Below are 26409 nucleotides of genomic sequence, written 5' to 3'. Positions count from 1 at the left end.
AGCCACATCCCCATTAGTAGTTTGCCTGGGGGGCTTGGTGGCTGTACCAGCACCCCCACCCATACTGACCCCGACGAAGCCCACAGTCTGCGGGCATGGCCCGTGCCCAGCACTGCCTGCGGGCTTCCACACACCGTGCCCTCAATCCCCGTGCACACAGACTGATGACGTCCCCATTCCACAGATGAGGCCCAGGGTAGCTCAACAGCTCAGCTTCAGGGGTCAGCTAAACCCCAGAGAGAGATGCCCTGTCTAAGGGCTCCTCAGCCTTGGCTGGACCTGGTGGTCACCACTTGCAAAGGACTGAGGGCCTTGGCGTGGGCATGACATCCTGCTCCCCAGACATAGGTCCCCACCCCACCACACCTGTGCGGCCACTCACCTGCCCTGAACAAATCTTGCCCGTCCCACTGCCAGACATTTGCATATGCTGTTCTCCCTGCCTGCCATGCTAACCCCTCTCTTTTCCAGCTTTCTAGAACCTTCCCAGTTCTTTCAGTGGCCCTGCTGAGGCCCTATCTTCCCCAGGAACCCCAGCACTGGGTTTATAGGAAAACACAAGGCTTTTGTCTTCATTTGGGGTCCCCCAGAAACAGACCCTGAGAGGACTGGGGTGAAAATCAATGGTTTGGGAGGGGCCCAGATGCAGGGGTGGGGATGCGCGGTGGTACAGGAAGCTAAGGAGCCAGTGTAGGGTGCCTGACTCCCATCAGGCCCCACTGCGGGCCGCTGGGGTGCAGTCCTGCTGGCGCCTGGGGCCCGTGTCACCTGAGCAGGACACCTGCGGGTCTTGCCCTGCACCTCCTGCCAGCTGCAGGCTGAGGGCTGCTCCTGGACGCAGGTCCCCAGGACTGCTGGCCAGAGAACGCAGAGAAAGCCCTCAGGCTGGGTGGTGTCAGAGCTGGAGGCAGAAGATGGAGGGCCAGGGCAGCAGGGGGGTGGTCGACCTCCTACAGGTACTGACCAGTCAGAACAGGCGCCTGCTGTCAGCCTCCAGAGTCCCTGCAGCTCTGGCAGGCCAACCTCACAGATGCTCCCAGGCCTGGCCGCGTTCCCTGCTGCCCTCAGAGCACCAGCCCCACACAGCACACAGCAGTGCTTTGAACACGCTCGAGGTTAAACAAACACACGGAGACGGGGAGCAAGAGACCTTCCCACATGCCTAGGGAATGAATGTGACTCTGCCTCAGGCCCCAGTGGAGAGCACGAAGGCCCCCCGGGGAGGCAGGGCCTGCCCACGCCCCGTGAATGCAGGCTGCAGACACCAGCACGTCTCAGGCTCCCTCTGTGAGCACTGTGGCCTCACATGGCAGCTCATTCAATACTGGACCCTGCGAAGTCCCCCCTCCAACGCCCCACTGGGCTGCAGCCAAGCCGGACTGCATTACCTGGCCAGGAAAGGTGTTCACACCAGCAGGTTCAGCTCTGCAACCCCACGTTCCTGTTGAGAGAACAGGCCCTCCTGCCCAGAGGATGCCCCTGCCCAGCTCCCAAGACTCACAGGGAAAGAAGCCATGGATCTGTTAAAGGCTCGAGCCCTGTGAAGCCCCAGGGGGTCAGGATGGGGCGTGTACATCACGCCTTCCCGACCTTCTCAACTTGTTGGGAAGACCACTGGTTATATCTGGGCCACTCTGCTCAGAACACCTGCTATCCCTGCAGGTGGCCTGGTCTGGGAAAGACCCTGGTGCTGACCTACCCCTGCCCCCCTACCGGCCATGAGCAGTCCCCTCACTTCTGTGAGCAACGCTATCCTCTGAGTCAGCTGAGCATGCTGGTCAACCCGGGGTCACATTTGTCGGGGTGCCTGGGAGACAGACAGAGCCTGGACAGGGGTCGGGAGGCATGGGCCCCACGCCTGCTCATCTCACATGGTAGTTATGGGGCCCTCGAAATCGCCCATGTGAATCAGGATGTGCCCTAGTGGGCACACATGGTTCTGAACATCTATTAAAAAAATATTTTCACCAATAACTCAGTGTACAGATCACACATTGAAATGATAATATTTGGGGTATACTGGCTTAAAGAAAATATATTAGAATTAATTTCACCTGTTTCACCGCCCCTCCCCCACCCCAGCTGTATTGAGGTAAATTGACATGTAACGCTGGATTAGCTTAAGAGGTACAACGCGATCATCTGACATAGGAATAGACGGCAAAATGAGTTTAGTGACGTTTAAAGTTCAGTTAACATCCATCACCTCACAGAGTTACAATGTTTTTTCCTAGCGATAAGCATGTTTTTTTACTTGCTGTTTAGGGGCTCCTAGGAAAACTCGGTAATGTGGCTGGCACTGCCTTCCCCCTGGACACCCACGCTGCTCTGCAAGCTCACTGGCTGCTGGGGGGTTTCCAGTAAATCCCTTGGCCCTTTGGAAACAAGCAAGCAGACCAGGTGGCCTCTGGCATCCGTCCAGCTGGGACCCTGTGGCTCTGAGCTGCGACTCAGGGGCAGCCAGAGCGAAGTGTGGCAGGAGTCAGGCTCACAGCCTGCAGGAGCCCCCCTGGCCTCCTCCCGCCTCACCCCTCCCGCCTGGGGCCCCTGAAACTGCCTGGGACGCTTCCCCCCAGGGTCGCCCCGGCCTCTCCTCCAGGTCCGAACTCCAGCGGCCTCTGCTCTGGTGGGCCTTGCTCACCTCCCTGCTTCAAACTGCGCCTCTGCGTGGACTCGCTCTCTCCCTTCTCTGCGGACGTTGGCGCCATGCCCTTCAGCCCTTAGGGTCGTCAGATGCAGCAAATAAAAGAACTGGGGGCCCAGTTATGTTTGCATTGCAGATCAACAATGGATAATTTATTTTTTTTAACAGTGGATACATTTTTAGTCTAAGTACGTTCCAAATACGCACGGAACATACCCGGGGGCCCTGCACTGCCTTCCCCAACAGACCCCGCGTGTGTGCACCTCTTGTGCTGCCACCTCGAGGCTCCCTAAGCCAGGATGGCAGCTCCGGGGGCGGGCGCTTTGGTCTCTGTTATCCTTGTACTGCAGCATTAGTTCCATCCAGCATGTCTGCGCTCAGTGGAGACTCGCTGAATAACGATGGCAGCAGCTGGCCGCACACGCCCCCTGGCCCCCCATTCTCCTAGCCATACTCAAGGGCTCTGTTCTCCGAGGAAGCCTGATTGACTGCAAACACCCTCCAATCACAAAATACACACAGGAGAGGCCTGAATAGGAACAGGGCTGCAAACAAGGCATGCAGAGAGCAGGCCCTGAGGCTGCTGTCACCACCCACTCCTGCCCTGGGGCTGGTTTAGAGAGAGGGGGGCTGTCTGCCCTCAGGGCTGGGCAGGGATGAAGTGTGGCCACCTGCCCTCTCCCTCAACCAGCCCCTCTGTCTCCTTCTCAGGCCTCAAGGGGGGCCCTTGCAAGTTCTTGGAGGAGGACACAGACAGTCAAGGTCACTTGTGTCCAGAGTGGGCAGAGCTGGGCGCCCCAGGTATTTCTGAACAAGTCACAGGTGCTAGCCAGGCCTCCGCTTTGTCCTGGGACATGCACGGCAGACTGTCCAAGCCTGCTCTAATTTAAAGCACTGTGACCAGTTGTCCCTCCATTCTGCTATGTCATCAAATGCAGGGACAGAGCCCTGCTGCGAGGGCCCCAGAGCTCTCAGCTCGAAGGATGGGCTCCAGGGTGGCTCTGCCTCGCCTACCAGATCACTTGGCAGATATACAAGAAACAGAGACCACAGCCATGCCGGCCCTCAGGGAAGCGTGTCTGGGGAGATAAGATTCCAGAAACAGCAACAGAAAAAAAACGCAAACTGGAGAAAGCTAAGGGCCAGAGCTGGGCGGAGAAAGCTCAGTGTTGCAGGTTCTGAGAGAGATGACCTAGGCTGGCAGGGTGCCCAGGGCATGCTGGAAGAGGTGGCTTTCAGGGAGAGGACAGAGGCAGCCCGTGTGTGTGTGTGAGCACAGATGAGCATGTGCATGCACACGCGTGGAGAACAGTGGGCGGCCGCCTCCACATCCTGCAGCTTCGCCAGGCTCCACTGGACCGGCCGTCCCTCCATCTGGCCCCAGCTGTCCTCACCCGGTGCTGGGCCAGGTCATGGCCTGCTGTGGGCACTTCACCTCTGCTTTTGCCTGTGAATGGATGGACACTCAGAGAGGTCTAAAGAACGTCCAGAAAGCTCCGGGGCCGCGGGAGCAGCTGTGCCTCCCTACTTTGGTGAGGTGTGCGCGACAAGCCTGTGGGCCTGGGCTGTTGTATGGCACCAGTTGGCCTTTCCTCTTTCACCCCCACAGCTGCACGAGGCACTGCTGGGCAGAAGGGTGGGGAAGAGGGGGGCCCTCTCTGAGCCAGGCTACAACTCTCTCAATCACACACTCATACACACACACTAGTCCCCTAGTGCATATCAGATCACCCCAGGACTGTTCACATCACGTAGCTCTGCCGGCCTCCAGGTGAGCAAGTGTGGGGGTCCAGCAGGTCCAGGGTGGACAGTGAGTGCTCAGCCCTGGCTGGAGGGTGGCAGAAGCCAGGCTTTGGCCATCACAGCAGCCCAGCAGCTCCCATGGGCCTTCCCCTCTGCTGTCTGACTACCCAGGCCTTGGAGCCCCTCTGGCCTCAGCCATCAGCACGTGCCCAAGCTGGCCCTGGAATCTGATGCCCTTTGAGCCATCCTGTGGTGACGGACGAGGGCAGGAAACCCTCTGGAGGCAAAGGGCAGGGAGGGGGCAGGAAGAAGAATGGAGCTTCCTCAGAGCCGGCGTGAGAGGGGCTGTTGTCCTGAGAGGGAGCGGGTGGGGCGGCCCGGTCCTGGCTCCCCTGGGGGTCCACCAGGTAAGTCTTCAGGCAGGGGCAGCCCCCAAACCCAGAGCTGCCCAGGATGAGGGCTGAGCAAAGGGTCCTGGGGGCCTTGCAGAGGAGACACATGGCAAAGGGGGGTCGGCCCCAGAAGCAGGATGGCGGGAAGGGGGTGCTGCTGACCCCACCTCTGGGCACCGGGGTGACCTTGCTCATCACACTGGGGCCGTCGCACGGCTGCTGCACCTGGGACCACTCCTTGTGTGGGAAGGTGCAGAGCAGGGACCCCAGCGCAGAGCCCACCTGGCTCCCTGCACCCGCAGCTGTCGCTTCAGGGGCAAGAGGCCATGCTGCCCACCCCCACTCCTGAGACAGCATGCTGGGAGGCCCTGTGCGCCCCAGCTTCCCTCCTGTCTGGACAGCGGAGCAGCTCTGCTGGTCTGAGGAGCTGATGGCACGCACACCAGGGACCCACAGGTCCCGCTGGTCCCAGTGCCCCTCCCTCCCTGCTCGGTGCCCAGGACACACAGCTGCCAGGACAGCTGCTTGTGAACCTCTGCAGTCACAGTCAGACAACAAGGGGAAGGCCCTTGGCCGCCATGCCTCGGGGGAAGTGGGCAGGACCCTCTCCTTCCGCTCCTGCTTGTCCTCACGTGAACAGTGCCCTCCACCATGTCCTCCCTGAACCTGGGAACGTGGCCTTATTTGGAAATAGGCTCTGTGCAGATGGAATCCAGTTAACAGAGGTCATACTGATTAGGGGGGCCCAGAATCCAAGGACAGAAGCCCTCAGAAGAGAAGGGGGTCACTTTGGGGGCACAGAGGAAAGGCAGGACTGGAGGGATGCAGCCAAAGCCGAGGAATGCCCGCAGCCACCAGACAGGTTGGCACGGGACCACGACCTGGCAGAGGGAGGGGCTCGCCTCTGTGTCCCTCTCCCCCAAAAACCTGCTGGCTGGGAACAGGGCATCTGTGGGCCTTTGGAATCTGAGATTGGTACAGGGGGCAGAGGGCCTCCCCCTCCTGAATGTCCTCAGGTGCAGTCAGACCCACTGTCAGACCTGCATGTCCTCGGCCACCGTCAGACCCACTGCGCTGGAAGACGAGCGGATTACCGTGGACAGACCCACTGCCATTTCTGACAGTCACAGAGGAGAGGCTCGCTGGGCTGTGTTTAGCCTGACCGCTGCTGCAGGGGGCACTGGGGTCAGGGTGTTCTGAAGGGCACGGGGCATGGGAGGAAGTGGGTGGCCTTGCTGGCCCATGTGCCCCAAAGCCCCCGAGTGGCCTTTCCCATCCAGGGTGTGGCTGTGACCAGCCTCATGGTGTGGGGGCACAGCCCACCTGGCCTTATGACCTGGAGCCCTGGGCGGGGTGCTGAGCAGAGCAGGTGGGCTGACAGAGGGGCACACAGCCCTTTGCAGAAGGGGCCCAGGCTGCCATTCCCCTCCAGCTGCCCCCGTGTCATCCTCGTGGGCCCTGGCAGTCCCCACTGGACCCTGGACATGTGGCCACCCTCATGTGGGAGGGCTGATGGCCAATGCCCAGGGCCTGGTGGCAGGGCGAAGGGAGAAAGAGCAGGAGAGAGTCTGAAAGAGGGGTGGGGGCCACCCGGAGGAGGAGGCTGACCCAGTCATTTTGAAAACCAAGGACAGAATGACGACAGAATTAGTAAAAATGATGACCTAATAAAAATATTATTAATGCATTTAACTTTACAGGCATGCAAAGGGGTGGCCATGGCTATGATCCCCATTTCCCTGATGAAGAAACTGAGGCTCATGGCAGTTCCAGGCACCAAAATCGAGGGTGAGGCTCAGGCCCCACGGGTCCCTGAGAGAGAGCACCCCTTCTGGGTCATCATCAGGCCAGCTTTGCTCCGGTCACCCCGCCAGAGACAGCTGGTGGGGGAGCCTGCAGAAGGCACAGGCCAAGGCCAGGCCCCCCCCCAACCCAGCCTGGCGGAGGGTCAGGGGTGAGGCGGCACTAAGTGGCTTATGCCTCCGTGCAGAGGCCAACTGACAGACGGCTGGATTAACAAAGACGCGCTCTGTTCCCAGGCAGGTCATGTGGAAAGCACAGCCGCGACCCCTGTCACGTCTCCTTTTTTATTTTTTTGTAAGAAGAGATGTTTGTTCCTGAGCCGCGTGGAGGAGGGGCCCCCGCCTCTTCACCAGCTGTAACCACGTCAGCTGCCGTGGGCACAAAGGCCGCTTTTCCCGTGTCCCCCCCTCACCCCGGAGCCCCAGCCCGAGGCTGCCAGCCGGCCCGGCACACAGGACTCAGCCCGCTGCCCAGCTTTGCAGCAAGGGACCCTCCTGAGTGCCAACTCGCAGAGCAGCAGCTGAAAACGGCTCATTAGCCCTGAATGGAGCCTGCAGAGCAGGGGCAGCGGGCGGGCAGGCCCTAGCAGCCGAGGACATTGTTCCCGCCCAATCCCTGGAGGGCCACAGATGGGTGTAGTGCCTCCTGCCCAGCCCGGCTGGTCAGGCGCTGCCGAGATGCTATTTCAGATACATCCAGTTAAAGAAAATATATTCTTAAGACTAATCTCTCCCGTTTCTTTGTATGTTTAAAATGTGGCCACTCGGCAAATTGACATTACATCTGTGGCTATTCACCTTCTGTTTCATGTTGTGCCGTCTGGGTCTAGGGCTGTGCTGATGTGAGCTGTCCAGACCCTCACCTCAGCATCCCTTGGGAGCTGGTAAGAGGCGCAGCTTCTCGAACCCCAAGCTTGCAGAAGCAAAGCCTAATTCTTAGGCGAACTTTGGAGCCCCACAACTACTGTACTTGTGATCTGTCACCAAACTGAACCAGGCCCCCCACACTGCCCTGTGCCCATCTCAGGCCCCACAGAGCCCCGAGTCAGCGGAAACACCCACCACCCCATCAGGGGCTGTGCAGTCCCCCAGCTGGGGAAAATGTCTCCTGAGGGTCTTGGGAGCAGCAAAATAAGATCTTAGAATGCTGAGCTTGCCCTGTTCTCCCCCTCAAAAGTTGTCTAGCCAAAACCTCTCTGATTTAGACAAAATGGAGGGAGACAGTCTGATCTGCAGAACTCAAGAATTGGTTGCTGAGTGCCTGCGGCAGGCCAAGTGTTTAGAAACATTTATTTCATTCTTTTTGGTTATACACAGCAATGTGAAGCCAGGCTTAGCTGTGAAAGACCTTTTAGGAGATGATTTTAATGAATAAAGTTCCCTGTTGAGGACCAACGGCAGTAGGTATGTTAAGAGTTGCTGTAAAGTTCCTGGGGGGCGGTTTCTCAGAGCAGTTTAAAATAAGCCCCGGGATTTTTGTTTGCCATCAGAACCTGGAGGAAAGAACCAGGTCCTTCCCTGTGTATCAAGAACCTGCTATCTGCTTGAACAGTGCTGGATACAAATTTTCAAAACCCCCAAATATGCTAAGTAGTGAAGAATGAACCATACCTAGAGAGGTCTGGCCTCGGCCCTTGGCTTCTGGGAGGTGCCCTCTAGACCCTTGGGATGCCTGCTGGATACGGGGCCTGCTTACCCGGGGTCTGCGCCACCTCTGGAGGGGCTGGGGAGTGCAGTCAGTCAACCACAGCTTTGAGACCAAGCCCCAATAAAAACTCTGGACATTGAGGCTCCTGTGGGCGTCCCTGGCTGGCAATATTCTAGGTGTGCGTCACCCTCACTGCCCTGAGGGGTTAACACTGTCCTGACTTTCCTGGTTTAGTTGGTCTGGGCAGGGCCAAGCCATCAGCATTTTGCTGAAGGGTTCCCAGGAGGCTGTCATGTGCAGCTGGAATCTAGGAACACTGCCCCACAGCCCATGCTTGGTGGGAACACCTGAACCCCACCCCAGGAAGCAGGTTTGCCAGGGAGGCCCACCAGCACGCCCACTGGGGCTGACGTGCCTGCAGGCCCATTAGGGTTGTCTGCTTCCTACAGCAAGGGGCAGGCTGTGAGCAGGGGGACAGGCTCTAACGGCATGTGGCACAACCCCGGGGGGGCTCTAAGGAAGTGGGCTTTGGGCTGGAGGCCGCCCTAAAGCAGGGGCCACGTGACGACTGGGGATGTCAGCTCTTTCTAGGAGGCTGGAGTCGTGGATGGCAGAGCAGCACAGGGATGCTGGTGGAGCAGGTGGGCACAGTCATCTTAGGAATTCAGGTGGCCCTGTGGCTGTTTTGTCCCCAGCGAGGTCATGAGCGCCAGCCTGACCAGTCTTCACAGGCGCCTCATGCTCGGCAGGGCACCATGGCCCAGCTGATACCTGGTCTGGTTGGCTCAGGGCAATGGGCCCCCCAACCACTGGGTTTTCAATCTCCAAAGCCCCTCTTTCCCTTTCTCCAAAGCCACAAGCCTGGCACTTCTCCTGGCATATGGAGCAGAACTGCTCCTGACGGCCACCCGCCTCACTTATGATGCCAAGAGGTGATTAATCCCTTCCTCGCTTGGAACTCAGTTTCCCCATGACTAAACAAGACTAAGTAAGACTGCCCATGATTTGGGGCACGTGGTGTAGAAAGGACACACAGCAGACACCTGGTCCCCTAAGCTTGGAGGGATGCCCCTCAGGGCCCCTGGGGACACCAAATCCCCTCCCCTTCTCTAGACACACAGCTAAGCAGCACTGTCCACCTCCTCACCCTCATGGGGAGAGCTGGGCATGGGATGCTTGGACTGGGGACTGCAGGTGGCAGGGACGTCACCTCTCACCATCTGCAGGGACTCGGAGGCCCCAGGAAGCGGCAGTGCCTGGGACCCTGAACCACCTCATGGAAGGCGTAGTGGACACCTAACTGGACTGTGATGAGCGAGTGAGAATAAGCTTTACCTGCGTTAACCACCGAAGACGTGGGGCTGTTTGTTACAGCAGCGAGCCTCACTCATCCTGCCTGAAACGCGAAGCCCCAGCAGTGACCAGGGCCGGGAACCTACCTTAAGGGCTCACGGTGCTCTCGGGTCAAGACACGTTAAAGGGCCCCTGCATCTGAATTTCCAGGGTGCCTAGTAAACACGCAGGCTCCTGGGTCCCATATGCCTCCAAAATTAGAAGCTCCGGGGACAAGGCCCTGAAGCCGTATTTTAAGTCAGCACTCCTGGGGATTCTGGTGCACAAAAGCATCTGAGAACTGCTAGTAAGAGAGCAGAAAATCACGGCTCGCATCCGATGCTGGAGACGGGGCTGGACTCCATCCCCCTGCCTGAGCCAGCCCCACCCTCTGCGCTTACCAAGGAAGCACCATGGGGGTGGGGACCCTGACGGTCATTCAGCAAACTGGGCAGGCGAGAGATTCATTTGGGTGCCTGCTTAATGCAATGACGAATTCATTGAATTCTGATAAGGTCATCCCTTAGCAGGTGGGATAAATCGTGGCTGAGCTCTTGTCAGGATGACTCTCAGTCATCCCCGATTAAATTAATAATGATTAATTGGGGCTCCTGAAAGCTGAGCTGCCAGGCAAAGATGAGAGTGCCTCCAAGCTCACCTGCTCTCTTATTTCCTCTCGCGCTTCTTGGGCTGCGTCTCCTCCCCCAGGTGACGTTCTAAGATGGGAGACAGGAAGTGGACCATCTGGAGATCTGGGCAGTCTTAGCAGCTGTTCGGGGGCCGCCCGCACTGAGCTGAGTGGGGACATCTGGGAGGGTCCTCCCTGGAGAGTTGTGCTGGGTCTTGCTTGCTGGGAGCCACCGAGGTGGGCAGGGCCATCTGCCTGGTCATGGAGCCCAGGTCAGCTTGCTTCTTGCCACTGCTATCCTGAGCCACTCAGGCTGGTCCGCACCCGGCTACCTGGCTGGGCACAGCCCCGGGGTGGGTGGATGGGGTGGGGCACGGTGGTGGGCTCTGGGCTGTGCACTTTTTATGAGACAAACAGCATAGCCTGACACCCAGGGCCTCTGGGCCATCTGGGAGGAGGGGGCACCCATGCTGGAGCTGCTGCCTGCAGGGAGAACCCTCCTCTCTGCCCTGGAAGGGGGCCCAGGGAAGCAGGACCCAGCTTTGAGGGTGCAGAGAAATGAGATACATACAGAGCTAGAGATGAGAGAGATGGTGACTGGAAGGCACTGTCCCCACCTGGATGTTACAAATGGACAGAAGTCTGGGTGAGCCCGGGCAGCATCCTTTCGGTGGGTTTCTGTCACGTTGCCCATCTAGGGGAGCTCAGGATAAACCGAATTGCTCCACCACCAGGCCCCGCTCGTCCCATTTTGCCTGAAGTGTGGCTGGTACAGGTGAGGGCAGAACAAGTCTGTGTTCAGTGGTTGATTTTTAGGAGACTGCATTTCCCGGGAGTCATTCGTTATCCCCGGAACCCGTCTCCCAGGGACCACCGCATTCCAGGGGCTTCGTCAACTGTCCCCAGGAATTGCATGCCCCCCACCACTCCCTGAGTGAAGGCCTCTTCTGCCAACTCCTGGTTATTAGCAAACATTCGCCGAGGCACTGCTCTGCTGGCCCACACAGCTTATAAAATGCAACGCTGCCTCAGCTTGGGAGGTTGGGCCGTAAACATTCCTGTAGCGGGCTTGGCAATTCCCTGCCGATCACCAAGGCGCCATGTGAGGCGAGAGGGAACAGAGGGGGGAAGGTCCCAGACAAGCCCTGTGGGTTTGGGAAGGTTTTGTGCCACTTCAGAGATCTGGCAGCTGGGACAGGGCAGAGGTCTGCACGGCGAGGCCCTTAGGGTGAAGATGGCCCCTGGAGGAGGGTGAACTCAGGACCCTCCTGCCCACACTCCCATCACACGCTCAAGGGGGCCAGAGAGGCACACCAGCCCGTCAGCGCCAGCTCCCGGGACCAGCTGCCTGCCTGCAGCCCTGCCCGTGTCTCCTCCTCCTCCAGCCCCATAGCACCCCCAAATACCAGGAGGCAGCTCGGCTGGGGGCTCAAGGTGTGGGGTGAGGGGTGTAACCACATACTGAGCTGGGGCTCAGTGGCACATGAGGTGGGTGGTCAGGGCCAAGCTGCTTAACTTTGTAAATCCAGTCTTTTCCACAGGGTGGAATCTAAATCAGAAGGCTGGCGCATGGTAGGTGCACAGTGACTGCTCAGAAAATGTAATTAATCCTTAATAGGTGAGTGGATGAACAAAATGGGGTCTATCCGTCCAGTGGAATATTACTCAGCCATGAAAAAGGAGTGAAGTACTGATGCACTACACATTGAACCTTAGGGTGAAGGTGGCCCTAGGTTCACGCTGAGGTTTGCAAGGCAGACACAAAAGGTCACATAGTGTATAATTCAATCTATATGAAATTTCCAGAGCCAGCATGTCTATAGTTTACAGAAAAGTAAAGTAGATTAGAGATTACCAAGAGCTGGCTGGAGGGGAATGGGGAGTTATTATTACAGAAAGGAAACAGAGTTTCTGTTTAGAAAGATGAGATTTTGGAAATGGATAGTGGTGATGGCTGCACAACATGGGGAATGTACGGAGTGCCCTGAATTGTATACTTAATGGTTAAAATGGCAACTTTTATATTTTATAAATTAGCATAGTAAAAAATGTAATTGTTACGTCTACAGTTAAAAACCATTTTAATTTCTGCAGAGGAAGGGGCAGGGCAGATGGGGCACTCTACACTGGAATCCTAAAAGCAAGAGCAGGCTCGCTGGGTGCCCAGAGCAGGTCCACCCCAGGGTGCTCTCTGAGGCTGTGGGCAAGTCACTTGGTCTCACCTGTCTGTAAGGGGGGAGCAGAAATGGAGGCTGCCCAGTCCCCTGTGGCCGTGTGGGGGCTGGCTGGACGGTGGCCCACAGGAAGGCCACCAGAACAGAGAAGGCAGCCCAGGACCCAGAAGGGCTCTGTGTCCCATCCCGGGCCTACCACTCACCAGCTTGCTGCCCTGGACACGGGCCAATTCCCAGAGACCCTGGAATTCTACCATTTTCAGCACCCAGGACATGCAGGACCAAATCCATTAACCACCAGAGTATTTTCTAGATTTGCCACATCAATCCCAAATGCATTTTTCTCCCTAAAGAAGAGTCAGTGCACACAGAACTACATGAGGTTTGATTGTTTTACCACTGTGGTGACACATTCACTAAACAAATTTGCTGACCCAAAGGCCATGCCCCACATGCCCCTAGGAAATACGGCCACAGAATGTCAGGCAGACAGATAGACAAGGGGGCCTTCCTGCAGCTCCAGGTGACGAAGGAGGCCTGGCTCTGGCTAGGGGCAGGGTTCCAGACTGCTGGGTTCACAGTGGGACCTGGGGCAAGTGACTTGAACCTGGCACCGCCTCAATTTCCCCATGAGTAAAACAAGGGGTGAGCAGCGCCATGTACATAAATAGCTACACTCCCTCTGAGCACATTCCTGTGAGTTCTACCCCGACTGCAAAGTGTCCACACCCTAGCCATGACATCAGCAGGTCTTGAATAAGTTTAATTATTTAAAAATGTTATGAGTTCTCTCTTGTCAGGGCGAGACACGGATGTTCCTCCCCAAGGCCAAGGGCACCAACAAGCTAAAGAGCTCACTGCAGACCCCATGGGCAACACTGTAAGAAAGCTGCTAAAAACTGCGTCCCCCGGGGATTTGGGGGTGTTTCACCCACAGCATGGTGCCACCACCCAGGCTGGCTGCAAAATGCTGCAAACACAGACTCTTTTACTCTCCTAGGGCCAACTGACCTTGAGAAATGGGACCATGCTCACCCAAGGTGGGATCCCTGCCTCACCAGCCCTTGGTTGCTGCCCCAGGCCATCTCTGTGCTCCCTCAACCCCTTGGTGGCAGATCTGCAGGCAGTCGGCTCCCCCTTCTTGCGGGGTCCCTGGGCCCGGCTTCTCTTCTGTCCTTCTTTGCTGGCTTCCCCCTGCCTAGCTAACTGGTCAGCCAAGGGAAGGGGCAGACAGAGCAATGGCTGAACCACGAATATGTGACCTCACGTGGCAAAAGGGACTTGGCAGATGTGATTAAGCTAAGGACCCCAAGATGGGAGATGACCGTGGATTGCTGGCAGTCTCCTGGCTGTGGTGAGCAGGAAACGTGAGTGTGGAAACCGGTCAGAGCGGTGCAAGACCTCCGGTCCAGGCTCTGCCACCACCCAGCCTCTTGGTCAGTGTGAGCTCAGCTCCTACCCCTGCATCCCAGGGGAGGCTACAGGTGGAGCAGCAAGCTGTGTGGGGGCTGCGTTGTTAAACACCCAAGCGCTGGCCCCCAGCAGGAGACTGACTGACAGGGGCACAAGGAAGAATTTTCATGGTGTCGCTTGACTATCAAAAGCCTTCGGTGCCCATGCCACCACACCACAGAGTCAACCCCCCAGGACGCTCTCCCTATTCTCCTGCAGAGCTTACTGCTGAAATCTCACTGCCCCCTCCTGTGTCCCGGGCCCACCCACCCAAACCCCACCCAAACCCCACCCAAACCAAGCCTTGTGATTCAGCTGAAGTTTCCCCTCCCGCTGCACCACCTCCCAGGACCACCAGAGCCACGTCCCACCCACCAGATGCCCCATCTCAGACCTGAGCCCACCCTCTGGACACCTAGCAGGGTCAGCCCTCTGGTGCAACAAGAACTTCCTTCCTACCTCCAGGGGCCACTCAGGTCCCCACGAGAGGCAGACCCAGCAGGGCAGATGGGCATCAGTAGCTGAGGCCCGCCTTGGTGCTGACACCATCACGTGACCGTGTGCTTGCGTCCAGACATCCCCCGTCAGATCGTAAAGCTCTTCCAGGGCACGAAGCCTTTCTTCTCAGACTTCTGAGAAGCACTTGACTGGGGAATGAAAAAGCTCCATGTAGAACTCAGTAAGACAGAGAAAATACAGGGATGGCGGCCGTGGGCTGGAGACGGGGTTTCTGTCCCCTGTGGCTTATGGGATGCCGAGCTGTCATCTGCAGCGGGCACCCCGGTGCCTCCTCACCCCTTTCCATTTCCATGCTGACAGACACTGGGAGCCCCCGCCTGGGGCTGCGGGGACATCACCCCGAGGACGTCAGAGGGAGGCCCCCACCCACTCCTCAGGGACCTTCAGGCCTAAGTCGGGGGCACACAGGCAGGTGGAACCACTCACTTGACAACAAGCAGGTGAAAATACAGGGGCCAGGTCTGCCCTGCCTCCCCTCCCCTGGGTGGCCTGCCACCTGCAGCTGGACAGGGCACCCAGGTCCCAAGCTGAGGGCTCCCTGGGGGCTGCTGCCTACGGCCCCTGCCACCTGGTGGATGAACTGTTTGGGGTGGGGGACTTCCTCCCTGGCTGGACTGTGAGACCATCTCGGGTGACATCTTGCCTGCAAGCATTCTGGCCAAGATTCTGCTGTCTCCTATGTCGGAACCACAGCTGTGGCAGGAGTGGGGAGTGGGTGACACCCACGAACATTCTGGAGACACCGTGGAGGGCTGGCGATGGGCTGGATGTGGGGTGGGGTGAATGGTGAGGCCACTGGGCAGGTGATGCCCTTGGTGAGCCAGGAAGACCACCAAGTTAGAAAGGGGTGGAGATAAAAAGCTGTTTCCTCCTGGCCGTGGACTTGTCTCTTGGGGACATCTGGGCAAGGATGCGGCTGGTGGACGGGTCTGTGCTCCTGGCTCCAGAGAGCCCTCCACAAACTAACGGCTTCTGTGCACCCGGAGCCCCCTGAACATGTGTGCAGTCTTGGACCCACCCAGACCTGGGAATGCTTTTCCTAACAAGATGCCAAGTGACACACATGCCATTAATTTGAGAAGCACGGGGTGTCCTCACCTCTCTGGAGAAGGGGAGTCAAGCCTTTTACAGTTCTCACCAACCCGTCTCACCATGTCTTCCCAGAAGGCAATGCTTAAACCGATCTCAAAATAACCAGGCCTGTTTCCCACTTCTGTGCCCACATTTCCAGATGGAGCAGAGCCACTGACCTCTAAGTCACAGGGCCCTTGAACCCAAGCCCTGTGGGTGAGGACAGAAACCCCAGCATGTCAGTGACCAGGAAGAAACGGGACCATAAAACTCAAAAAGTGGTGGTTAAGCAGTAGTGCCTGGGAACACGTGAGGTAGGAACTCGTGGTAGGAACAGGAGATCGGTTTAGGGGGAAATGTTAAACAATTTATACACGCCTGTCCCCTCTCACTGGCTCTGGGCGTTGCCTCCTTTGAGCCACGGGGCAGGGGGCAGCCCCAGGGAGTTTGCTGTCCCAGCCCAGATGTTTGAGTCAGCCCAGCCCGGCCCCCTTGACTGCACCCCACGAGAGACCCTGAACATCGTCCCGCAGAGCCCAGGTGGGCCCTAGACCCTGGGAGGTCACAATAACATTGTGGTTACTGCTTTAAGCCAAGTCTGGGGAGGTCTGTCATGCCCTGCAGATCACCAGAAGCTGCACTCAGGCAGTCTCTTGGTGCCCCAAGCTAACACCCCAGGCTGCCAGTCAACACAGGCAGCTAATCAGCAGCCCCGAGGTATATGATAGGGTCTGGTGGGCATCTGTGGTGAGAAGAGTGGGGTGGGCAGGGTGGAAAGGAGGCCGTGCAGGAGGCCCTGGCTCACTCAAGGAGACCAACAGGTGCTGACCAGGGTGGGCACAGCCGCCGAACCTCCATGCTCTCTGAGGACAGCTCTCCGGGCTCAAATCCTGGCTCTGCCCATGTTTGACATTGGGCCAGTTACTAACCTCTATGCCTTAGCTTCCCTGTCTGTAGAATGGGGATGACAGGGAACGGGCATGGGAGCGCTACTGGGAAACTAAATGATTTCAGAGCATGTTCTACACGAGACAGGAGGGCAGCCCCCTCCACTGGCCTCAGGGCCCACACAGGCGACAGCTTGGCCTGGGCTGGCCTGGGTGGGCCAGGGGTGGCCCTCCACCCTCAGCATCTTGCAGTCCATCCTTGGCCTCTTCTTTTCTACCCAATTCCCACTTTGAGGGTGACCACGGTTGAGGACATGGAGCCTGGGCCATCTTCTGCCCTGCCAGGGGGATGGGGGGGAAGCCAGTGCAAATGGTTTGGGATAAGCAAGCCAGCAAGGTCTGGAAAAGCAGCGGGTGACCCCAGCCTGTCACCCTGAAATTCAATCACAAATCCCTGAGAAATTCTCATGCATGAACCCAAGGTACAGGGTGGGCTTGGGGCAGCACCTGTAAACGAATGCTCGAAACAAGCCCCCTCCGTCAAGGGACTGTGAATGAGTGGATGTCATCTGTGGAACACTCCGCAGCAGGGGGAAGGGCAGGCCAGGCTGATCGAGTCCCTAAGAGACCCTCAAGCCCTGGGGCAGGCGCCGCGGGACGTGAGCTCTGGGAAACCACTCATCCAGAGCTTCAAAGCAGGCCAAGCCAAACCACAGCTGGTCTCTGACTAGAGCCACACGCATGGACAGTCTGAAATATAAAACCCTGGATGGGGGGGTGCTCTGGGGTAGAGGGAAGGAGACGGGTTTGTGGAGGGGACCTCGGGGTCTCTCCACTGCAAGTGACGTGAGAGCAGGCCCTCGGATTTGGCTGACGCTGGGGCCCAGCCACGCTCGGGGCCTGCCCGTGTTGCCATCTTTGCTCAGCAGCTCCTACTGCACAGATGGGCAGACAAAGCCCAGAGAAATGGTCACGGGCAGGGAAGTGTCCCCCTGAAATCCACATCCACCCGGAGACCCAGAGTGTGGCCTGACTTGGAAATAGGGTCTTAACATGTAACTGGTTAAGCGAGACCACACTGGATTAGGGTGAGCCCTAAAACCCAGCAATGGTGTCCCTATAAGAAGGCATGTGACGAGGGACACAGACGGAAACGAGGCAGCTACGAGCCGAGGGACCTAAGGGTTGCCGGCAGCTGCCGATTCCCCCTCTGCGCCTCCAGGGGGAGCCCATCCTGCTGACACCCTGATACTTGGCCTTTGGGACTTGAGAGAAGGCATTTTTGTTGTTTTAAGCCACCGAGTTTGTGTCCGTTTGTTAGGGCAGCCCAGGACACGCACACGGGTCTGCAACTGGCCCCAGGCTAGCAGCGAAGGCAGAGCCGGAGTGAAAGAGCGGATCACCGGCTTCCGGGGCTAAGGCAGGGAGAGGGGGCCCCTACGAAGGGCTCTGTGGAACTTTCTGGAGCCACAGAGATGTTCTCTGGGATGACTGGTGGTGGTGACACACCTTATACCTTTGTCAAAACAAAAGTCTTTTATTGTGTGTAAATTATACCTCAATAAAACTCATCCAAAAAGTGTTTTTACATTTTAATATGCATGCAAACACATTAATTATTCTTCACAATGAGAGGTAATGACTATTAGAATCCTCATTTTACAGATGAAAAATCAAAGCCCAGAGAGGTTGAATAATTTGCTCAAAGATACACAGCACATAACCAGGGATGTGGGGTGACAGTGCCTCCCAGGCTGAGGACGGTTGTCCTGTTTTTACCTCTCTGCCTCCTTCCAGGGCTCTGAGGGTCAAGGGCAGGGCTGCCTAATTTCTGTCCAAGTCCCCACAGCCTGACCCAGTTAACCTGAAGTCAGGTCTAATAAAAGATGGAGGGGATAAGGGCCCTTTGTGTTTAGACTGACAGGAGCAGCGTCCTGTGCTGGGGAGGGAGTAGAGCAGAGCCCAGCCAGGAGTCTGACAATCTCACAGCAAGGCAGGTGAGGTGGACGGGTGCGCAGCCCTGACCTCTACTCCCAGCCTCCTGCAGGCTGAGGGCAGTGTGGGGAGGGCCCCCGGGGGTCAGTGGCCCAGTCAGCGGCTGGGGCTGTCAGGGTGAAGAAGGGCTGGGACAGAGCCCAGCCTCCCTGCTGGGCAGAGGGCTCCCACTGTGCCCGCGCCACAGCCCCAGGCCCTGCAAGGGCCCGCAGCCCGCCTGTCATACCTGCAATGCCAGAGCGCACGCAGGAGCCAGGTGGGAAGCTGGGAGACACAGCGTCCTCTCCAAGGGCTGCAGCAGGTCTCTTGGAGCAGAAGAATCCAAAAAATGCCGCTTGATTGCTTCAGGAAGGAAAGAAAATACAGCAAAAGCCAGCCAAGCAGAAAGGCTCTCTTCTGCCAAGCCGCTGCTATGCTGGGCGTGTGTGCTTCCAGGGCAGAGGAGGCTGGGAGGGCAGCAGCCTTGGTTCCCCAGTCCCCTGTCTTTTAACCAACCTCCAGACAAGGATCAGGGGTTCAAGAGACCTTAGAGGCTTCCATTCTGCAGCCAGGTGACCTGGTCTGGACTCTGGCTCGCCAGTGACCTCAGCACCTTAGTTTCCTCATCTGTCAAATGGGGATAATGATAGTAACGACCCCACAGGGTTTTCATGATGACTCAGTAAGATACCAGACGTCACGCGTGTGGACAGTAAGGGCCATATAAGGGCTTGGGGCCAGCAGCCCCTGTGCTGAGCTTAGCTGCTCTGGCTCTGACAGTGAGGAGATGCATCCTGCCTACCCCCTCTCCCCTAACCCTGAATACCAGGCAGATACTGTGAGCTGCCCACGCACAGGGAGGCTGGACAGAGGCACCGACACAGGCCCACTCACTCCTCACTGCAAGCTGGTGGCAGCTGCAGGATGGGCAGAGAGGGGCAGGTCCTGCTGGTCATCTGCTCAGCACAACAAAACAAAAAGTAACTCAGGACCTAAAGGGCAGCATGTGGGGTGGGCACATCCCATCCTCTTCGTGTCTGTCTTGGCCTCCACAAAGGTTAGATGCAGAATTGGTTAATATTACAGATTAATACTAAAAGAAGAACCAGGTATAAGTTAGGGGTGTAAGTAGAAAAAGGGGCCCTCTTGCTCCAGGACACGGGGCTTGGTGTGTGACATATACGCTGGGTTTCAGGGGATGGCCTTGTGCTGTGCGGCACCTGCTCGGCTGCACATGGGAGCCCCAGAATTATTAACAGAACGCCCAGGGACTGACGGAGGGCTGAAGATGTATGCCTAGCTCTCTAAAGGCCTAGCATCTAAGCGCAGTAAAGACATCTACCTGTGTTTCAGTTAACAATGTTGTAAGGCAGGATTTACCTCCCTGAGGTGGTGCCTGGGGGCGATGGATCCCCGGAGGCCAATGTGTTTGTGTGGCCAGGTCAGGGAGAGATGTGGGCAAGGCCACGTGACCAGAGGACACCAAGGGCACCCATGTCGAGCTGAGGCTGGCTGACAAGGCTGGCCCTGTTTCCACAGGCAGGAAGGGTACCCTCGGGTGTGACACGAAGAGCATGACCTTTCCCTTTAGGGAAAGGACTTCAACTGCCCAATAATGGGCATGCAAACCACTGCCCCATTTACCAAGGAAAATCCAAGCAGCACTTCTAGGAAGGGAGAAAGACAGGCTCACCTCCCCTCAGGGCCAGTCTGGATCCAGGCCCCCTTCTGAAAGCTGCCTGGGTTCTGCATCCTGAGACCCCTACTTCTGGCCTGATCCCCAGATGCATCCTCCCCCAGCTTCGCCTCAGCGGCCACCAGGCAGCTGACGCTCAGCAAAGGAGAGAAGAGCCAGCAGGTGCCCAGCGGAGTCAGCAAAGATCTTTGCTGGAGTGAGAGTCAGGGCGCCCTGCTCTGTCGCCGACGGGCTCTCTGCCGCCAATGGAGTGGGTACTGGCTATGGTCTATACTCCCTCCTCCGCCCACCCGGGGGGCCGCCCTCCCTGCTCCAGTGACCTGCGTGGGACCCCCTCTCCAGAGGAGGCCAGCCAGGCCCTGGCTTGGAGGCTGCCCCTCACCCCAAACCTTCTGGGGCCCCCACGGCCCAAGCTCACAGTTCTCTGGGCAACAAGGCCCCAGCCCCACCCCCTGGCTCCCTGGAGACCAGGGGCCTTTACCCACAGACAGACCCTGCCCATCCTGGCCCCCAGGTCCCCAGTGCCTCTCCCTCTCCAGACACCCCACCTGTCTGATCACTAAACATGGAAGGTGATCACTAAACATGGAAGGGTACAGGCACTGTTCTGAGCCGGACGGTCCAGGCCCGAGGATGCAGGATTACATCGATGAAGCTGAGGGGTTTTCCCTTCTCTCCCACACAGCTTTTGGGTTGGAATCATTCAGTCCGGAAGCTGACCTCTCCTGCCCCCGGACTGCAGTCTTAAAGTCACCCTGCCACCACCAGGGAAGCCCTTCCAGGTCTCAGCGGCTCCCTCGGACCAGCCACAGCATCTTTACCTAATTAGTCTCTGCAACCATCCGCCATATCAGCAGTATTGTTGACGTGGCATTTGATGAGCTGGGTGCCTCCAGAAGCACCATGTAACCTCCCATTATACAGAGGTGGCACGTGTCCACCAGACCAGCCTGGCAGGGACATTAGGTGACACAGGACCTCTGGCTAACCATGAGACCCTTGGCTCCGATACACACCCACAATTTGACCAGCACTGGCACCCTGCACCCCAGCCCCCAAGCCTGCCCGGAGGGAGGGCAGGCTGAGCAGGGCAGCCCCTTCATGTCCCCACCTGCCCACTGGCCCGGCGCCACCCTACAGCGTCCCCTTGGCTGCTGTTTGCAGGGAACTGATGACAGGGCAGGCCTCCCTGCACCTCCGGCCTCAGCTGATAGCCTGGTCACACCTTCCTCCGGGCACCCCCCATGGAGGGGCTGCGGCCTGCCTGATAGGAGCCCCCAGGGCCCAGGCCGGCTTCGGTTCTGACTGTTCAGAGGTAGGGCTGTTGTTTCCTGGTAAGGACTTGGAACAGAAATGAGGGGAAGGGGCCCAGGGGACCTGCTGCCAGCATCCCTTTGGGAAGTAGGAATGAGCTACTCTGAGCTTCCATGCATGTGGGGGGTGCTCTGATGGGTAAGGACCCCCGGAGACCTGCTCCTGGCACCTAAACCTCCCGGTCCTTTACCCACGCAAAGCCCCCGGCAGCTGTCAGCCAGCACTTTGGGGCCAGCTGGATAGCGGACCCCAGAGCTGCGGGCCCATGTGGAGGTCTCTGAAGAAGCTCCAGGCAAGACCTTATGGGCAGAAGAGCAGACAGCCTCCCCTGCCTGCCACTATTCCAAAAGCAGATACAAGGGCTTGGGGGCCTTGGGGTGCTTTTAGCCCTGTGACTAGGTGCGCCTGGGGGTTGGACTGCCCAGGTTTGAATCCTGGCTTTATTTCCTGTGTGACCTTGGGCAAGTTACCTGCCCACTCTGGGCCTCAGCCTCCCTTTCTTTATCCCAAGGACAGTAATGTCCCTGCCTCCCAGGGTGGGGGGGAATGCACTGAAGGAGACAATCCTTGGAAAACCCAGAGAACAGCATTGTCTGACCCTGGCCCAGTGCTCAGAAAATGCCAGCCAGCCAGCAGCAATAAATCATAGGTTCCAATTTCCTGAATTCCCCTTTGCCAGGTCAGAAAAGGCTTACAGTGAGAGCTGGGAAGGCGGTGCAGGCTTTCACATCCCACAAGGGACACGCACAGGTGGGTGGCTCTCCCTAGTACCCTCCGTGAAACCCCGGCTCCCAGGATGGGTGTGGACTTGGGAATCCAAAGCTGCCTGGCTGTGTGACCTTGGGCAAGTTTTCAACCTCTCTGGGCCTCAGGTCCTCATCAGCAAACAGGGCTGAGAAGTCCCTTCTCAGGAGACGGTGTTGGGAGGACCGAGGAGGCTCTGCCAGGTGCGCGGATCAGTCCCAGGCCCACAGTGGAGTCTTACTCCCTCAAATCACAGCTCGCAGAGTTGGCCATCTGGGCACCCACCAACCTTCTGTGTTTACCCTTTGGGTGCTGCCTTAGGAGCTGGTTGTGGGGCCACCCAAGAGAAGGAGCCTCTTGCTCTTGGCTTTGCCCCATGTGGCCCCCCTAACCTGGTTCATTCCGGCTCCTTGGCAGCCCACTGGCTGTTTCCAGAAAGCAGTGCCCCACCTTCCCAGAGAGGGAAGCCTACAGGCTCCAGGGATCACGAAGCTTACCAACACGATCGCGGAAGGAGAGGAGGCCTGTGGGCTTGGGCGGGGTCACGGATGGGGGTCCGGCCTGGTGGGGATGGTGGCGCTGGTTCATCAGCCCTGTGTGATCACTGGGTAGTTCACTTTGTCCCCTCGAAGCCACATGTTGGCTCTCCTGTCTTCCTCTGCCTGGAGTGCCCTGTCCTCGTCCATCAGACAGGCTTGTCAGGGCGCCTCTCTAATGCCACCTCTTCCAGGCAGCCTTCCTGGGTTGATGGTCTCCATCCCACCATCACCGGTCCCACAGAGCCACCACCCTGGTCATCCCAGGTTTGCCCCTCCACCAGGGCCGCAAGTCCCTGAAACGGGATACAGCCTTCTCCTTTGTCTTACTCTGGAGCCAGACACCTTAGGTCAGTGACATGCTCCTCCCAGCACCCAATACACACTATGTCTGTTAAACACCCACCCATAAATAAAATGGGATTTTCAAATCTTTCCTATAATGGAACCATAAAGATCTTTACTCTTTTCATGCACCCCATCATGGGAGGTAGGAGAGGAACTGTCAAGGTGGGGGCTTAGGAAAAGCCCCATGGAGAAGGCAACAACCGAGGAGAGACCCAGAAGGAAGTGAGGGGACGAGCCTCGTAGGCACTAGGAGGAAGAGCGAACCAGGCAGCAGGAGCTGCAAGTGCAAAGGCCCTGGGGTATTGAAAAGGCCGGTGCGCTCAGCAGAACAGCTGGGCTAGGACGGAGCGGGGGAGCGGAGGGGTTGTCAGCACATCACGAAAGACCTCCTGAGTCATTGCGCGGTCACGAGGCTTTAAGGTCCTCTCATAAAACCCTGGAGTGGGTGACACGGGGGGTGGGCAGGCAGGGTCCCCCACTCCCTGTGCACTCTGAGCCCCACCAACTTGGCCCCCGAGGCCACCCGGGGAGCCCAGGCCCCTGCAGTCCCGCCAAGTGTCGCATGTCTTGCACGATTTCCGGGAGCCAAATCTGACAGAGCCATCTGTCCCAAACAGACCCCGGTGCTTGCCTCCAGCTGGTCCCTCGCACGAGCCAGAGCTCTGTGACACCGCAGAGCGCCCATCTGCTGTCCCCGTCCCCTGGGACGCAGGGGGAGGCCACAGGGGCTGAGCGTGCCGCCGAGGTGAGGCGGCAGCCCCGCTGTGGCAGGCGGGGGCACCCCCTGGAGCCTGAAGCCCCTGGTCCTTCCCGGGGTGGAAGCACACTGCAACAGCTCCTGTGTAGGTGGGGCTGCTTCCTTCACAGGGTCAGGGGCCCCAGACCCTGACAGCCCCAGAGCCCCAGGCCAAAGGACAGGGAAACACGGTGTTTCCACTTCTTTCTTTTAAATTCCCTGCACCGGAATCAAGCATCCCGCTCTGGCTGATACACAAACTCGCCTGACTTTGAACTTCCCAAGCGATACCAGAGCAGATGTTCAGATAGCCTCCCATCTTTCATCTTTCCAAAAAAAAAAAAAACCCCACACAATCCAATCTGAAGCTGTTGGGCACTTGGACTAATGGACGGGTGAACTGCAGCGCCAGATAACTTTTGGCAAGCCGAGAGCGCCTCGTGATGGTTATAGTGCAGACGTGCCTGCTCTTCATCTATTATAACAGGACCCAGCCGTCCAGGCGGACACCCCGTGATTCCCTTCTGTTAGGGAAGTCTCCCAGGAGGAGGACGGACACTGGAACGCCCACCCAGTGAACGGATACCCCACACAGCAAGTCCCCGATCCAGTGAGGTGCATGGCAGCAGCGACGTGGGGGAGGCGGTGTGCTGGCCTGGCACATGGACCCAGACACCCCTGTTCCATTTTCCAGGGTCTTGTTGCTGTACATTCCCTCAAATAAATGTTCCCGTTTCGAATTTGTCACTTGGCAAGGATACTGAGTGCTTATGCCAACACGTGGGCTGACCCGCCTGAACCCTTCCTCGGAAAATATCAAGTGGCCATTGTGTTCCCCGCTAACAAGCTCGGGGGAGGGAGCTCTCTGCCCATGTTTGTTTTTCATGGCAGGTCTGCTGACCTCCTCCTGGTACAGCAAGAGGCACACATGTGCCCAGGGCTGCAAATGGCAGCTGCTCAGATGAGGTGGCGCTGCAGAAGAGAGGAAGAGACGTGCTGCGGTCTGTCTGAACACCCCATCTTCTTTGCACCAACAGGCCCGGGAACCACCCAGTCTCCCAGATACCCGGCCTTCCGTTTTCCCTGGCTACTTCCTGTCCTCTGCAAGGGTCACGAGGCCAGGTCTGTTTTCCTGCATGGTTCCTTATGGTGTTGAAACTAATTGGATCAAGACCATGCACTCTCCGAGTTGGAAGGAGCCTTAGGATTCTCTCCAGAGAGAGGTGTTGCAGCCTTTATCACGTGCATGTGACGCCCCCGGGGCGGGGGAGCTTGTCAAAGTGCAGGTTCTATTCTAGGCTGGGAGCAGGGCCTGAGACTGCAGCACTTCCAAGCTCTGGAGAGGCGGTGCGGCTACGCACAGACCACACGGAGTACAGAAGCCGCTCCCACCCCCTACCAGCGCCCCCGCTGCAGAACCGGCTACTGAAGGAGCACACACTTACTTAGTTCAACCGAACAGGCCGTTTTGGGCGGGGATATCCCAGAGGTGACACTGGGTGCCCCCCAGTGCATGATGTCAGCAGGCCCATGGAATCATTTGTCCCACCCTCATGATGACACTATTGATCACTTCGTGTAGGTGGTGTCTGTCTGCTTTAAAGTGATCACTTTCCCCTCTGAAATCAATAAGGATCTCTGGAGAGATACTCTGAGATGATGCAAATACCCTTTTTCCATCATATGTTCATCTACTGATTTTCAACTTCCATCGATGATTCCTGCTCCAAACAGTGGTTACTATGCTGTTTGCAAATGGTAATTTTCCATTTCCATCATTCCCTCTACATTCACTAATTTTTTGATTCAAATTCTGGTCTGTCATTATAGATCTGAAAAAAAAAAAAAAAGCCCAGATACCACTGAGCTGAAATCTCAGCAGTGCTAGCTCCTGCCTGCCTGCGGGCGCGTCTGCACACAGCAGCTGAGGAGGCAGCCTCTGAGATCGCAGGTGGCCCGTGCCAGCCCATCCTCACTGGCAGCAGCCAGCCCACCCCTGATTATTCTGGGGGCTGCTGTTTTCCCAACCATCCCTCCAGCCCGAACGATCCTGACAGGCTGTGGAGCATGACCCCCAGTGGCGGGCATTCAGTGTCAGTCAGCAGGGCCTCGCCTCTCCTGGCTGGGTGAACACAGCTGCACCAGGTTCCCGGGAATCGACAACCCGGCAAATCCCTTAATTGGTGGACATGAAAAACCAGGGCTGTGTGCTGTAATAACAGAGTCCTGGGGGCCGGGGCAGGATGGCTGCTCGGAGGTCAGGTGTCTGGGCAGGAACAGAGACGGCGTGGGGCAGGCCTGCCGGCCAGCCCTGGTTCTCACCAAGTGGATGTGAGCGCAGGCTCCCGCCCGCCCTGCCCTCTCCTGCCTGCTCCCTGTCTGATCGTTCCCTGCTGTCATGTTCTTTGTCCCCCGCGCCGCAGGGTGTGATTACACTCCAGGAGTCATCCTGCAGTGACAGCAACAGTGCGACCTGCTGGGCAGATTCTCAATTCTCCTGGCCTCCTGACCTGTGGGGCCTTCTCCTGGGCCAGGGGCGACTTGAAAGCAGAACGCAGAGCTTCTGGGGCTGGCAGGTGGCTGTCCCTGGAGGAGCCACAGCCCCGACAGGCACTTCACTGCCGGGAGGCAGCGTGGAGACTGTAGTAACTCCCACCCCTGACATTTTATTCACATGAGGAAACTGAGGCCCAGAGGGGCAAAGAGATGGGCCCATGGGCACCCATGTAGGGAGTGTACACGGTAGAGGGGTTAAGAGTAGAGACTTGA

General features: G+C 57.7%; 1 protein-coding gene and 1 long non-coding RNA gene across 5 annotated transcripts in view; one reads left to right on the top strand and one right to left on the bottom strand.

Moving 5' to 3' along the window:
• Window positions 1-26409, bottom strand: part of GSE1 (Gse1 coiled-coil protein) — a 383892-nt gene that overhangs the window by 269067 nt on the left and 88416 nt on the right. The gene's annotated exons all lie outside the window — the stretch shown is intronic.
• LOC108396963 (uncharacterized) lies at window positions 4121-7973 on the top strand. The gene is made up of 3 exons (XR_001853078.3): window positions 4121-4794; window positions 6480-6567; window positions 6819-7973. It is a non-coding gene; the product is annotated as an uncharacterized lncRNA (long non-coding RNA).

Source organism: Manis javanica, chromosome 17, assembly GCF_040802235.1.
Source record: "Manis javanica isolate MJ-LG chromosome 17, MJ_LKY, whole genome shotgun sequence".
NCBI classification, from domain to species: Eukaryota; Metazoa; Chordata; class Mammalia; order Pholidota; family Manidae; genus Manis; species Manis javanica.
Note: the sequence above shows the minus strand (reverse complement) of the source record. Positions and strands in the feature narration are given on the sequence as shown.